Source organism: Lithobates pipiens, unplaced genomic scaffold, assembly GCF_037356315.1.
Source record: "Lithobates pipiens isolate NorthernLeopardFrog02 unplaced genomic scaffold, aLitPip1_a1.2 Scaffold_18, whole genome shotgun sequence".
Taxonomy (NCBI): domain Eukaryota; kingdom Metazoa; phylum Chordata; class Amphibia; order Anura; family Ranidae; genus Lithobates; species Lithobates pipiens.
Window position 1 is genome coordinate 647,079,233 of NW_027507758.1, and position 12,183 is coordinate 647,091,415.

The following is a 12,183-nucleotide window of genomic DNA, read 5'->3' on the forward strand; positions in this document are numbered from 1 at the left end:
CCGCCATTGTGTGAGAGACACGTAAAATTACAAATCAACAAACAAAAAAAAAGTAATTTACGAATCCATTCGAAGCACGTTAGGCAGCGCCGTTGAAATAATTTCGAATCATGTTGAAATCATTTCGAATTTGGTTGAAATATTTTCGAATGAGGCCAATTTTTCAAATTCGGTAGAAAACTAAACGAAATCCGAAAACGAATTTAAGGAAGTTAACGAATGTAACTAAACGAAATTAATGATTTAACGAATTAAAACGAAACAAAACTAAACAAATTTTTTCCTTTTGCACATGTCTAGAGGGCGCCCCCTTAATGGTGATTTTTATTGATTTGTGGATTTTTTTTTTTTAGCAAAATTAGTTTGTTGAAGTAGATGCAAAGGGGAAGCAGTGCTTATAGAGAACCCTATATTGAGCACAAAATATTGACATGAATTTGCACAGATTTTCAGTTTATTTATTATAGCAGCAAATATAAGATTAACCACCTCGCGCCCGCCCTATAGCCGAATGACGGCCGTAGAGCAGGCGCTTTCATCCGGGAGGCCGTCCCTGGACGTCCTAATGTTTGCTTCCGCAATGCGCGCCGCCGCGCATCACGGAAGTTCCGTGTTCGCCGTGTCCCCCGGGGCAAACACAGATCGCTGTAAACGGCCAATCACAGCGGCCGTTTACAGCGCGATCGGCGTGTCCAATGGGAGATGATCTCATATGTAAACATATGAGATCATCTCTCAGCGCCGCTCTCCCTCCTCACACAGAGTGTGAGAGGGGAGAGATGAACGGCTGCAGCGGCAGCCGTTCTGCTTTGATTTGATAAAAAAAAAAAAAATAGTAAAAAAAAAAGTGCCATCCTCCCCCAGCAGTGCCATCCGCCCCAGTGCCACCTGTTGTCAGTGCCATTTGTCCCCAGTGCCATCTGTTATCAGTGCCACGTATCAGTGCCATTTGTCATCAGTGCCACCTGTCAGTGCCACGTGCCATCTGTTGTCAGTGTCACGTGTCATCAATGCCACTTATCAGTGCCATCTGTCATCAGTGTCACGCGTCATCGGTGCCATGTATTAGTGCCATCTGTCATCGGTGGCACGTATTAGTGCCACGTATTAGTGCCTTCTGTCATCAGTGCCACGTCTTCAGTGCCACGTGTCATCAGTGCCACATATTAGTGCCACGTGTCATCAGTGCCACGTATAAGTGTCATCAGTGCCACGTGTCATTGTCCTGGTGCTTCAAAAGTGTAATAAATAGTCAACAAGTTAGATGTGTAATTTATGCTCCTAGAACACATGATGGCGCTCCCTGCATGTTGGGCTTCTCTATGTGGCCAGGCTGTGAAAAAGTCCCACACATGTGGTATTGTAATACTCAGGAGGAGTAGCAGAATTTTTTGGGGGGTGTCATTTGTGGTATACACATGCCATGTGAGAGAAATAACCTATTACAATGACAATTTTGTGGAGAAAAAAAAAATGAAAAATCTTAATTTTGCAAAGAATTGTGGGAAAAAAATGACAACATCAAAAAGCTCACCATGCCTCTTACTAAATACCTTGGCATGTCTACTTTCCAAAAAGGGGTCATTTGGGGGGTATTTGTACTTTCCTGGCTTGTTCAGGTCACAAGAAGTGAGATGGGCCACCAGTACATCAGATGTGATCAATTTTGTGCGATTCGCACCACAGCTTGTAGACTCTCTAACTTTCACAAAGACCAAATAATATCCACTAATTTGGGTTATTTTTACCTAAGATATGTAGCAGTATAAATTGTGGCCAAAATGTATGCAGAAAAATTAATAATTTGCATAATTCTGTCACAGAAACAAAGAAATATGCGTTTTTTTTTCAAATTTTTTTCATTTATAGTGCTAAAAATAAAAACCCCAGAGGTGATCAAATACCACCAAAAGAAAGCTCTATTTGTGGGAAAAAAAGGACAAAAAATTCATGTGGATACAGTGTTGCATGACTGAGTAATTGTCATTCAAAGTGTGAGAGCACCGAAAGCTGAAAATTGGTCTGGGCAGGAAGGGTGTTTAAGTGCCCAGTAAGCAAGTGGTTAAAGAAGTGGATGCAAAGTGGAAGCAGTGGATCTGCAGGGAACATCATCCTGAGCACAAAGCACTTTATGTTGTATATGAATTTGCACATTGATCAGTTTACTTCATTTATTGATAAACACCATAAGATCAGTGAAGTAGGTGTAAAGTGGAAGCAGTAGATCTGCAGAGAATATTATTTGAGCCCCCTGCACTTTATATATGAATGTTCCTCTGATCTCCACAAGGTGGTGATCACACTTCTACCCAGACAGGAAGTCTCTATGGAATACAAACAGGAAGTGATGTCAGGGATGACAGGAAGTAAAGTCAGCTACAGACAGGAAGTTCCTTGTGTTAGAGGACACCTTGCTGGATCTGGTGGCAGAGGAGGTAATATGTAGATTAACCCCTTCAGGGGGATCAGTTGATGATGAATATATCTTCTAGACATGTGCAGAGTAAAATATTTCGTTTTGGAATTTCATTTTCGTCTGAAAACTTAATTTATTTAGTTACTCCCGAAATTCGTTTTTATTTATTTCGTTTTTCGTTCAAAAATTGCATTCGTCCGAAAATCCACATGAATTACGGTTGAATCTGTCTTTGAAGGCTTATGGTGTCTGTCGAATGTATAAAGAAGATTCGACGGAGCTAGTATATAGCATACTTTAGAACCCTATTAAAGTCTATGGGACTCCAACGTTCAAAATCTAAAGTGCTAATTTTAAAGGCTAATTTGCAAGTTACTGTCCTAAAAAGTGTTTGGGGACCCGGGTCCTGCCCCAGGGGAGTGTTTGGGGACCCGGGTCCTGCCCCAGGGGAGTGTTTGGGGACCCGGGTCCTGCCCCAGGGGACATGTATCAATGCAAAAAAAAGTTTTAAAAACGGCCGTTTTTTCGGGAGCAGTGATTTTAATAATGATTAAAGTGAAACAATAAAAGTGTAATATTCCTTTAAATTTCGTAGGGGGGGGGGGGGTGTCTATAGTATGCCTGTGAAGGGGCTCATGTTTCTGGTGCTTAGAACTGTCCCTGCACAAAGTGTCTTTTATGCAGGAAAAAAAGTCCTTTAAAATCACTCGCAGCTATTATGAATTGTCGGCTCCGTAATACAGAGAACACTCATTGAAAGTCATTGATAAAAAAATAAATAAATAAAAAAGTGTGGGGGTCCCCCAAATTCAATTACCAGGCCCTTCAGGTCTGGTATGGATATTAAGGGGAACCCTTCCTCAAATTTAAGAAAAAATTTGACGTGGGGGTCCCCCTAAATATCCATAACCAGACCCTTTATCCGAGCACGCAACCTGGCAGGCCGCAGGAAAAGAGGGGGGGGGCGAGAGAGCGGCCCCCCCTCCCTCCTGAACCGTACCAGGCCACATGCCCTCAACATTGGGAGGATGCTTTGGGGGTCCGTGACCCCTCAAAGCACCTTGTCCCCATGTTGATGAGGACAAGGGCCTCATCCCCACAACCCTGGCCGGTGGTTGTGGAGGTCTGCGGGCGGGGGGCTTATCAGAATCTGGAAGCCCCCTTTAACAAGGGGACCCCCAGATCCCGCCCCCCCCCCTGTTTGAAATGGTAAGGGGGTACAAAAGTACCCCTACCATTTCACAAAGAAAGTGTAAAAAATGGTTAAATAAAACAAACACACTTTTGAAAAATTCCTTTATTAAAAATAAAAAAATGATTCCAGCGGCGGTAATCCACTCTTGCTATCCAGCGAAGGACGATCATCTCTCCAGCGATGTCTCATCTCATCCAGCGCAGCGATCCATCCTTCTTCTGTCTCCGTGGAGGAGACACTGCAAGGATTCCGGCGGCTGACGTTTCTTATATACGGAGGGCGGGGCCACCCGTCACCTGACCCCGCCCCCCTCTGACGCAAGGGGAAACCCGGGGTTCCCCGTGACGTATGGGTGACCCCGCCCCCCTCTGATGTAACGGAAACCTGCCTGTGTTACATCAGAGGGGTGCGGGTCACCCCTACGTCACAGGGAACCCCGGGTTTCCCCTTGCGTCAGAGGGGGGCGGGGTCAGGTTACGGGTGGCCCCGCCCTCCGTATATAAGAAACGTCAGCCGCCGGAATGCCTGCAGTGTCTCCGTGGAGGAGACAGAAGAAGGATGGATCGCTGCGCTGGATGAGATGAGACATCGCTGGAGAGATGATCGTCCGTCGCTGGATAGCAAGAGTGGATTACCGCCGCTAGAATCTTTTTTTTATTTTTAATAAAGGAATTTTTCAAAAGTGTGTTTGTTTTATTTAACCATTTTTTACACTTTCTTTGTGAAATGGTAGGGGTACTTTTGTACCCCCTTACCATTTCAAACAGGGGGGGGGCGGGATCTGGGGGTCCCCTTGTTAAAGAGGGCTTCCAGATTCTGATAAGCCCCCCCGCCCGCAGACCTCCACAACCACCGGCCAGGGTTGTGGGGATGAGGCCCTTGTCCTCATCAACATGGGGACAAGGTGCTTTGAGGGGTCACGGACCCCCAAAGCATCCTCCCAATGTTGAGGGCATGTGGCCTGGTACGGTTCAGAGAGCGGCCCCCCCTCTTTTCCTGCGGCCTGCCAGGTTGCGTGCTCGGATAAAGGGTCTGGTATGGATTTTTAGGGGGAACCCCACGTCAATTTTTTTTTTAATTTGACGCGGGGTTCCCCTTAATATCCATACCAGACCTGAAGGGCCTGGTAATTGAATTTGGGGGACCCCCACGCTTTTTTTTTTTTTTTTTTTTTTATCAATGACTTTCAATGAGTGTTCTCTGTATTACGGGAGCCGACAATTCATAATAGCTGCGAGTGATTTTAAAGGACTTTTTTTCCTGCATAAATGACACTTTGTGCAGGGACAGTTCTAAGCACGGGAAACATGCGCCCCTTCACAGGCACACTATAGACAACCCCCCCCCCCCCCCCTACGAAATTTAAAGGAATATTACACTTTTATTGTTTCACTTTAATCATTATTAAAATCACTGCTCCCGAAAAAATGGCCGTTTTTAAAACTTTTTTTTGCATTGATCCATGTCTCCTGGGGCAGGACCCGGGTCCCCAAACACTTTTTAGGACAGTAACTTGCAGAATCTTTTCTCTCTGTCAAATCTTTTTTTCTCTGTGGAATATTTTCTCTATATAATCTTGGACTAATAGAGGTAAGGTTAGGCACATTCGACCACAGGTTCTATAGACACAGATTATTGTCAGAGTCATGTCGAATCTCCTATTCTATATCGAACTGTTGTAACAATGAAAACGAAAATAAAGCATTTATTTATGTCGGATCTTTCGTTTTCCAGATTTTGTGCTTTTGTTATCGTTTGTCAAAACGAAAACGAAAATAGCTGAAATTCGGACGAAAATGCATTCGGACGAAAACTAATGCACATGTCTAATGATTAGTGCTAACAAACATTAACATCAGTCCCTGGCTGCAATGAGCTTCCAATCTAAAGTCCAAAACTAACTTTCTTACATTAGAGACTATTTAGAAAGGAGACAAATAAAATGACAGCATGTCTTTGGATTGTGGTGAGAAACCCACACAGGGAGATCATATAAACTTCAACACAAGCATTAGCATGTTGGGGAATTGAACCAGCAACTCCAGTGCTGCTAGACAGAAGTGCTGCCCACTAAGCCAGCAGGCATCCTCACATATGTTCTCTGCATCTCTGTGGTGTGAACCAGCCCTAAGTCCATAGCCATGCTCAGCGTCACAAGCAATATACAATATATTGGCCTAAGTATTGGGACGCCTGCCTTTATACATACATGAACTGTGATGGCATCCCAGTCTTAGTCCGTAGGGTTCAATATTCATTTGGCCCACCGTTTTCAGCTACAACAGCTTCAACTCTTCCGGGAAGGCTGTCCACAAGGTTTAGGAGTGTGTCTATGGGAATGTTTGACCATTCTTTCAGAAGTGCATTTGTGAGGTCAGACACTAATGTTGGACGAGAAGGCCTGGCTTACAGCCTCTGCTCTAATTTATCCCCAAGGTGTTCTGTTGTGTTGAGGTCAGGACTCTGTCCAGGCCAGTCACGTTCCTCCACCCCAAACTCACTCATCCATGTCTTTATGGACCTTGCTTTGCACACTGGTCCAAATCATTTGGTGGAGGGGGGATTATGGTGTGGGGTTGTATTTCAGGGGTTGGGTTTGGCCTCTTAGTTCCACTGAAGGGAACTCTTAAGGCGTCGTCATACCAAGACATTTTGGTCAATTTCATGTTCCCAACTTTGTGGACACAGTTTGGGGAAGACCCCTTCCTGTTCCAACATGATTGCACACCAGTGCAAAAAGCAAGATCCATATAGACATAGATGAGAGAGTTTGGGGTGGAGGAACTTGACTGGCCTGCACGGAGTCCTGACCTCAACACAACAGAACACCTTGGGGATGAATTGGAGTAGAGACTGTAAGCCAGGTCTTCTCATCCAACATCAGTGTCTGTCCTCACAAATGCGCTTGAAAGAGCTCCCCCTAGCTGCAGCCTGGTAATAACATTGCTAGCAGGTGTATTCATTTATCCGCTACATACTTCCCATCTTTATATAAACGTCTCCTGACATTTAGGGGTCTATTCATAAATAATTTACATAATAATTCACCCAATGAAAATACAAGTACATTCCTTCTGTGTGAATGAGTGGGAAATGGAGTTTAATTGTCTATTTGCTGGTCGAATGATTTCCATTGATTTAAAATAGAAAATACTACCTTTGCCACTAGCTGGAGATAATTGCTATTATACTTGGCGCCATCTAAAGTCCAAACATGGTATTTCTCATATTAATTCAATGGTTAGTCTAATAGTGTTGGCTTATTTAAGTTCTATCCTTCAGTGTGTACTGTACTGATAAGTGTATGAGTATGATCTCAGGTATAAGTATGAAGACATGTCTGATGAGGGAGACTAAGAGATCTATTTTTCAAAAAAAGTATTGGACTGATGTGACAATCATTCATCCAGTTGTTACAATATCTGGCTATGAATTAATACAATGATTTCCTATGGTAGGGATGAGCCGAACACCCCCCGGTTCGGTTCGCACCAGAACTTTCGAACGGACCCCAAATTCGTACGAACGCTAGAACCCCATTGAAGTCTATGGGACTCGAACGTTCGAAATTAAAAGTGCTAATTTTAACGGCTAATATGCAAGATACTGTCCTAAAAAGGGTTTGGGGACCCGGGTCCTGCCCCAGGGGACATGGGTCAATGCCTAAAATGTTTTTTAAAATGGCAGTTTTGGCGGGAGCACTGATTTTAATGATGATTAAAGTAAAAAAAAAGTGAAATATTCCTTTAAATATGGTGCCTGGGGGGTGTCTGTAGTATGCCTGTGAAGTGCCACGTGTTTCCCGTGTTTAGAACAGTCCCTGCACAAAATGACATTAAACGGAAATAACACCATTTAAAACTGCTTGCGGTTTTAATGTTATATCTGGTTCCTGCAATATGGTTGAAAATCATTGAGAAAAATGGCATGGGTAGCCCTCCCTGCCCATTACCAGCCCCTTTGGGTCTTGTACGCATATTAAGGGGAACCCTGTACCCATATTAAAAAAAGGAAATGCGTGTGGCCCCCAGGCCCTATATACTCAGAACAGCAGTATACAGGCGGTGCAAACAAGACAGGGACTGTGTAGGTTTGTTGTGTTAAGTTGAATCTGTTTGTAATTCTCAACTGGTACATTTTTAAAGTGTAGCTCCAGTCAAAAAAACTATTTTTAAGCTTTTTGGAAAACATAGGGAAGGGTTATCACCCCTGTATAATTTGTTTTGTCGTCCATCTTTTTTCATCTCACTTGCTGTTGTCTCCTTCCGTTTGCAAGTAGGAGATGTTTGTAAGTTGGATGTTTGAAAGTAGGGGCCTGCCCTATATGCTCTGCAGAAATGGCGGAACAAGGTGTTGGTTTTGCCACAACATTGTAAGCCCTCAAAGTGACTCTTGGTGGGCGCTGGAGCGCCCTGCTGTGAACGATTATATCAAGAATTGTAATTACATGCCATTGTTGAACAGTGGTAGAAAAATTGACCTTTGGTGGTTGTGGTGCTGGTTCCACAACACTATAAGTCCTCACAGTTACTCTGGGTGGGCACAGGAAGGGGCCCTCCTGTGAAATATTATATCAAGAATTGTAATTACATGTCCCTGTTAAACAGGGGCAGAAAAATTGGGCCTTAGGCACTGGTGCCACCACACTGCAACCTCTGCCATATACTCTACTTTTATTGCAGGAATTAGCCCTGCTGCAAAGCATTGCATTAAAAAATTGTAATTAAACGCTCCTGTTAAACAGGGGCAGAAAAATTGGGCTGATGGCATCACCCAGAACCAAAAATGTTCTTCCAACATATCAGCGGAGGAGGAAGAGGATAGACAATCAACATAACAGGACAGTCACTCAGCATCAGCATAGGCAGTCTTGAAGGGATGTCATATTTCAAAAAAAATTATTCTGTTACATCAGCTTCAGGTGCTTGGTAGCTGTGGGTGATCCAAGACTGATTCATCTTGATGAAGGTCAGTCGATCAACTGATTCGGTGGACAGGCGCACCCTGTGATCGGTAACAAAGCCCCCAGCAGCACTGAAGGTGCCTTCTGAAAGAACGCTGGATGCAGGACAGGCCAGTAGCTCAATTGCATACTGTGCAAGCTCTGGCCAGTGATCCATCCTCAAGACCCAGTAAGCCAGAGGATTTTCGGTGGGAAAGGTGTCCAAGTCTGACCTTGCCCCTAGGGATTCCTGCATATAAATCAGACGCTGGCGATGGGTGCTGGAACCGATCATACCTTGGGGCTGCAGACTAAAAAATTGTCTGAAAGCATCAGTCAGACGGCCACCTTTTCCACCGCTCCTTCTGACCGATGCCTCAGCAACACGTTGTCCAGGATCAGGAGTTTGTAACCTCCTAGTCTCTGGGAACGCGTTGCACAGACCTTTCTGCAAGGCCTCCCGGAGATGTCTCATCCTCTGCTCCCTCTGCGATGGCAAGATAAGGTCGGCAACCTTACCCTTGTACCGTGGATCAAGGAGAGTGGCCAGCCAGTAATGGTCCCTCTCCTTGATCCGAAGAATACGAGGATCCTTCCGCAGGCTTTGCAGGATAAGGGAGGCCATGCAGCGTAGGTTAGCTGAGGCATTCGGTCTGGAGTCCTCTGGGTCACTAAGGACAACATGATCCGCAGCTACCTCCTCCCAGCCACGTACAAGTCCACGTGTTTCTTGGGACTGTAAATCATCACTACAAGACTGCTGCTGAGTGCCAGCCTCCACCACCATGCTGACACAATCATCATCCTCCTCCTGTGTGATGGGTGGCACAGGAACACTGTCTGGATAAAGGGGGCCTTGAGAGGCAAGGAAGTCCTCCTCTTCCTGCCTCTGTTCTGCCTCAAGTGCCCTGTCCATTATTCCACGCAGCGTATGCTACAAGAGGTGAACAAGAGGTACAGTGTCACTGATGCATGCACTGTCACTGCTCACCATCCTTGTGGCCTCCTCAAACGGTGACAGGACAGTGCATGCATCCCTGATCATGCCCCACTGGCGTGGTGAGAAAAAACCAAGCTCCCCTGACCCTGTCGCCGTAGTCGCACAGGTACTCATTGATGGCCCTCTGCTGCATGTGCAGCAGCTGCAGCATGGCCAATGTTGAGTTCCATCTGGTGGGCATGTCACATATAAGTCGGTTCTTGGGCAGGTTCAACTCCTTTTGGAGCTCAGCCAGCCGAGCACAGGCATTAAATGATCGGCGGAAATGCACACAGACTTTCCTGGCCTGCTTCAGGACATCCTGTAAGCCGGGGTACCTGCCCAAGAACCGCTGCACCACCAGGTTAAGGACGTGAGCTACACAGGGCACATGGGTCAGTTGTCCCTGTCGGAGGGCGGAGAGGAGGTTGGTGCCATTGTCGCAAACCACCATTCCTGGCTTAAGCTGGCGTGGCGTCAACCACCTCTCGGCCTGCCCCTGCAGAGCTGACAAAATATCCGCCCCAGTGTGGCTCCTGTCCCCCAAACAAACCAGCGCAAGCACGGCATGGCATCGTTTTGCCTGCGTACTTGCGTAGCCCCTGGAACGCCTACGGAGCACCGCTGGTTCTGAGGACAGAGCACTGGAAGAGGCCATGGAGGAAGAAGAAGAGGAGGGGGTGGAGGAGAGAGGTGTGTCACAACCAATAGTAGCATTTTGGAGGCGTGGTGGCGGAACAACCTCCAACACTACTGCACCTTGTCCTGCATCCTTCCCAGCAGCCAGAAGAGTGACCCAATGGGCCGTGAAAGACAGGTAACGTCCCTGTCCCTGCCTGCTGGACCATGAGTCAGCGGTAATATGCACCTTACCGCTGACCGCCCTGTCCAGCAAGGCAAGGACATTGCCTTCCACATGCCGGTAGAGAGCCGGAATCGCCTTCCGTGAGAAAAAGTGGCGTTTGGGGACCTGCCACTGAGGAACCGCACATTGTACAAACTCACGGAAGGGGGTCGAGTCTACCAACTGAAAAGGCAGCAGTTGAAGTGCTAGCAATTTAGCCAAGCTAGCATTCAACCGCTGGGCATGTGGATGGCTGGGAGTGAACTTCTTTCGCCGGTCCAGCAGCTGGGGCAGGGACATTAATCGGACGTGGGTGTACCGCTAGCAGAGTTCCCGGAAGCACTTGGCTGTGACACACCTAATTCTACACCTTCATTCCTCTCAGAGCAGGTTTCAGAGAGGACTGAAGGTCTAGTGGGGTTGGAGATGCCAGCTGATGAGGAGCAAGGAGAGGTCCGCTTTGTTCTTTGGTGTGGGTCTTTGAGGTACGCTTGCCAACGAGCTGCATGGCAGGTCAACATATGTCTGGTCAAGCATGTGGTGCCCAAGCGGCTGATGTTTTGGCCACGTGAGATACGCTTGAGACATATGTTGCAAATAGCAGCGGTGCAATCTGATGCACTCGTCTCAAAAAAGGCCCACACCAAAGAACTTTTAGAATAACGCGCAGAGGCAGCGCCCTGCACAGGCGGAGCTCTGCGGTGTGATTCAGTCGGTGTGCTGCCCCTAAGCTGGCCCCCGGAGAGCATCCTGCCTCATTGGACATGTGCCTCCTCCTCTCTCCTTCCAGGCACCCATGTGGAGTCAGTGCCCTCATCATCCCCTCCCTCTTCATCGCTGTAGCAAACCTGGCAGTATGCTGCAGCTTGTGGAACATGACTGCCAGATTGCTGTCCTTCTTGAGCATCCCCTCTCTCTGCGCTCACGCTACTGCCTTCCTCTAGCTGAGTGTCATCATCAGAGCCCACAAAACACTGGGCATCCTCCTGGAGCATGTACCCAACACTGTGCTCAAAGAGTTCAGGAGACTCCTCAGGAGGACGTGGTGGGTCTAGGGAAGGAGTCACTGATGATGACATTGAGACGATGCATTGGCAGCTGCTTTGCTAGTACCCTGAGCCTGGGTGAGAGAGGATGAGGAGGATGAAGAGGGCTTGGTCATCCACTCTACCAAGTCGTTGGCATGTTGCGGCTCAACATGTCCAGCTGCCAAAAAGAAGGACAAGCGTGTCCCATGGCCACATGCTGATGACAATGCACCGCGTCCACGACCAGCACTGTTGTCTCTAGACACAGAGCTTGCTTGCCCTCTTTTATCGGCCCGCGCCTGTCTGCCTCTCCTTGCTGGCCTACCAGACATGGTAATGGCCTGAAGGGAGTTGGGTAAAAAAGCAGTTGGGTAGTGTATATTGTGCTAGAGGCACACAACACCCACTAACTCCTGCAGATGCCTTTATTATAGAACACCAGAGATAAAGGGGTATATACAGATGTATACTGTGCTGTGCTGGAGGCACACACAACTTCCAATAACTCCTGCAGATGGCAAGTGGTCTCAAATAGAGAAGAGCTATGTAGGTGGATATAGCGGTATGTACTGGGTACAGAGCACGCAGACAGCACGCACTAGCTCCTAACACTACTGACTGCAAGCTCTATTATAAAAGATAGATCACTAGCTATATAGGTGAGGTGAATATAGCGGTGTATACTGCGGTCAGGGCATGCAGACAACAACCACTACACAACAGCAAGATCGAAAATCGTCCGAAAACGATCGGTGTGTACTGTGTTGAAGGTACACAGA

General features: G+C 46.8%; 1 protein-coding gene across 1 annotated transcript in view; it reads left to right on the forward strand.

Moving 5' to 3' along the window:
- The window catches only part of LOC143989546 (uncharacterized), a 600,653-nt gene that overhangs the window by 375,166 nt on the left and 213,304 nt on the right, over nt 1-12,183 (forward strand). The gene's annotated exons all lie outside the window — the stretch shown is intronic.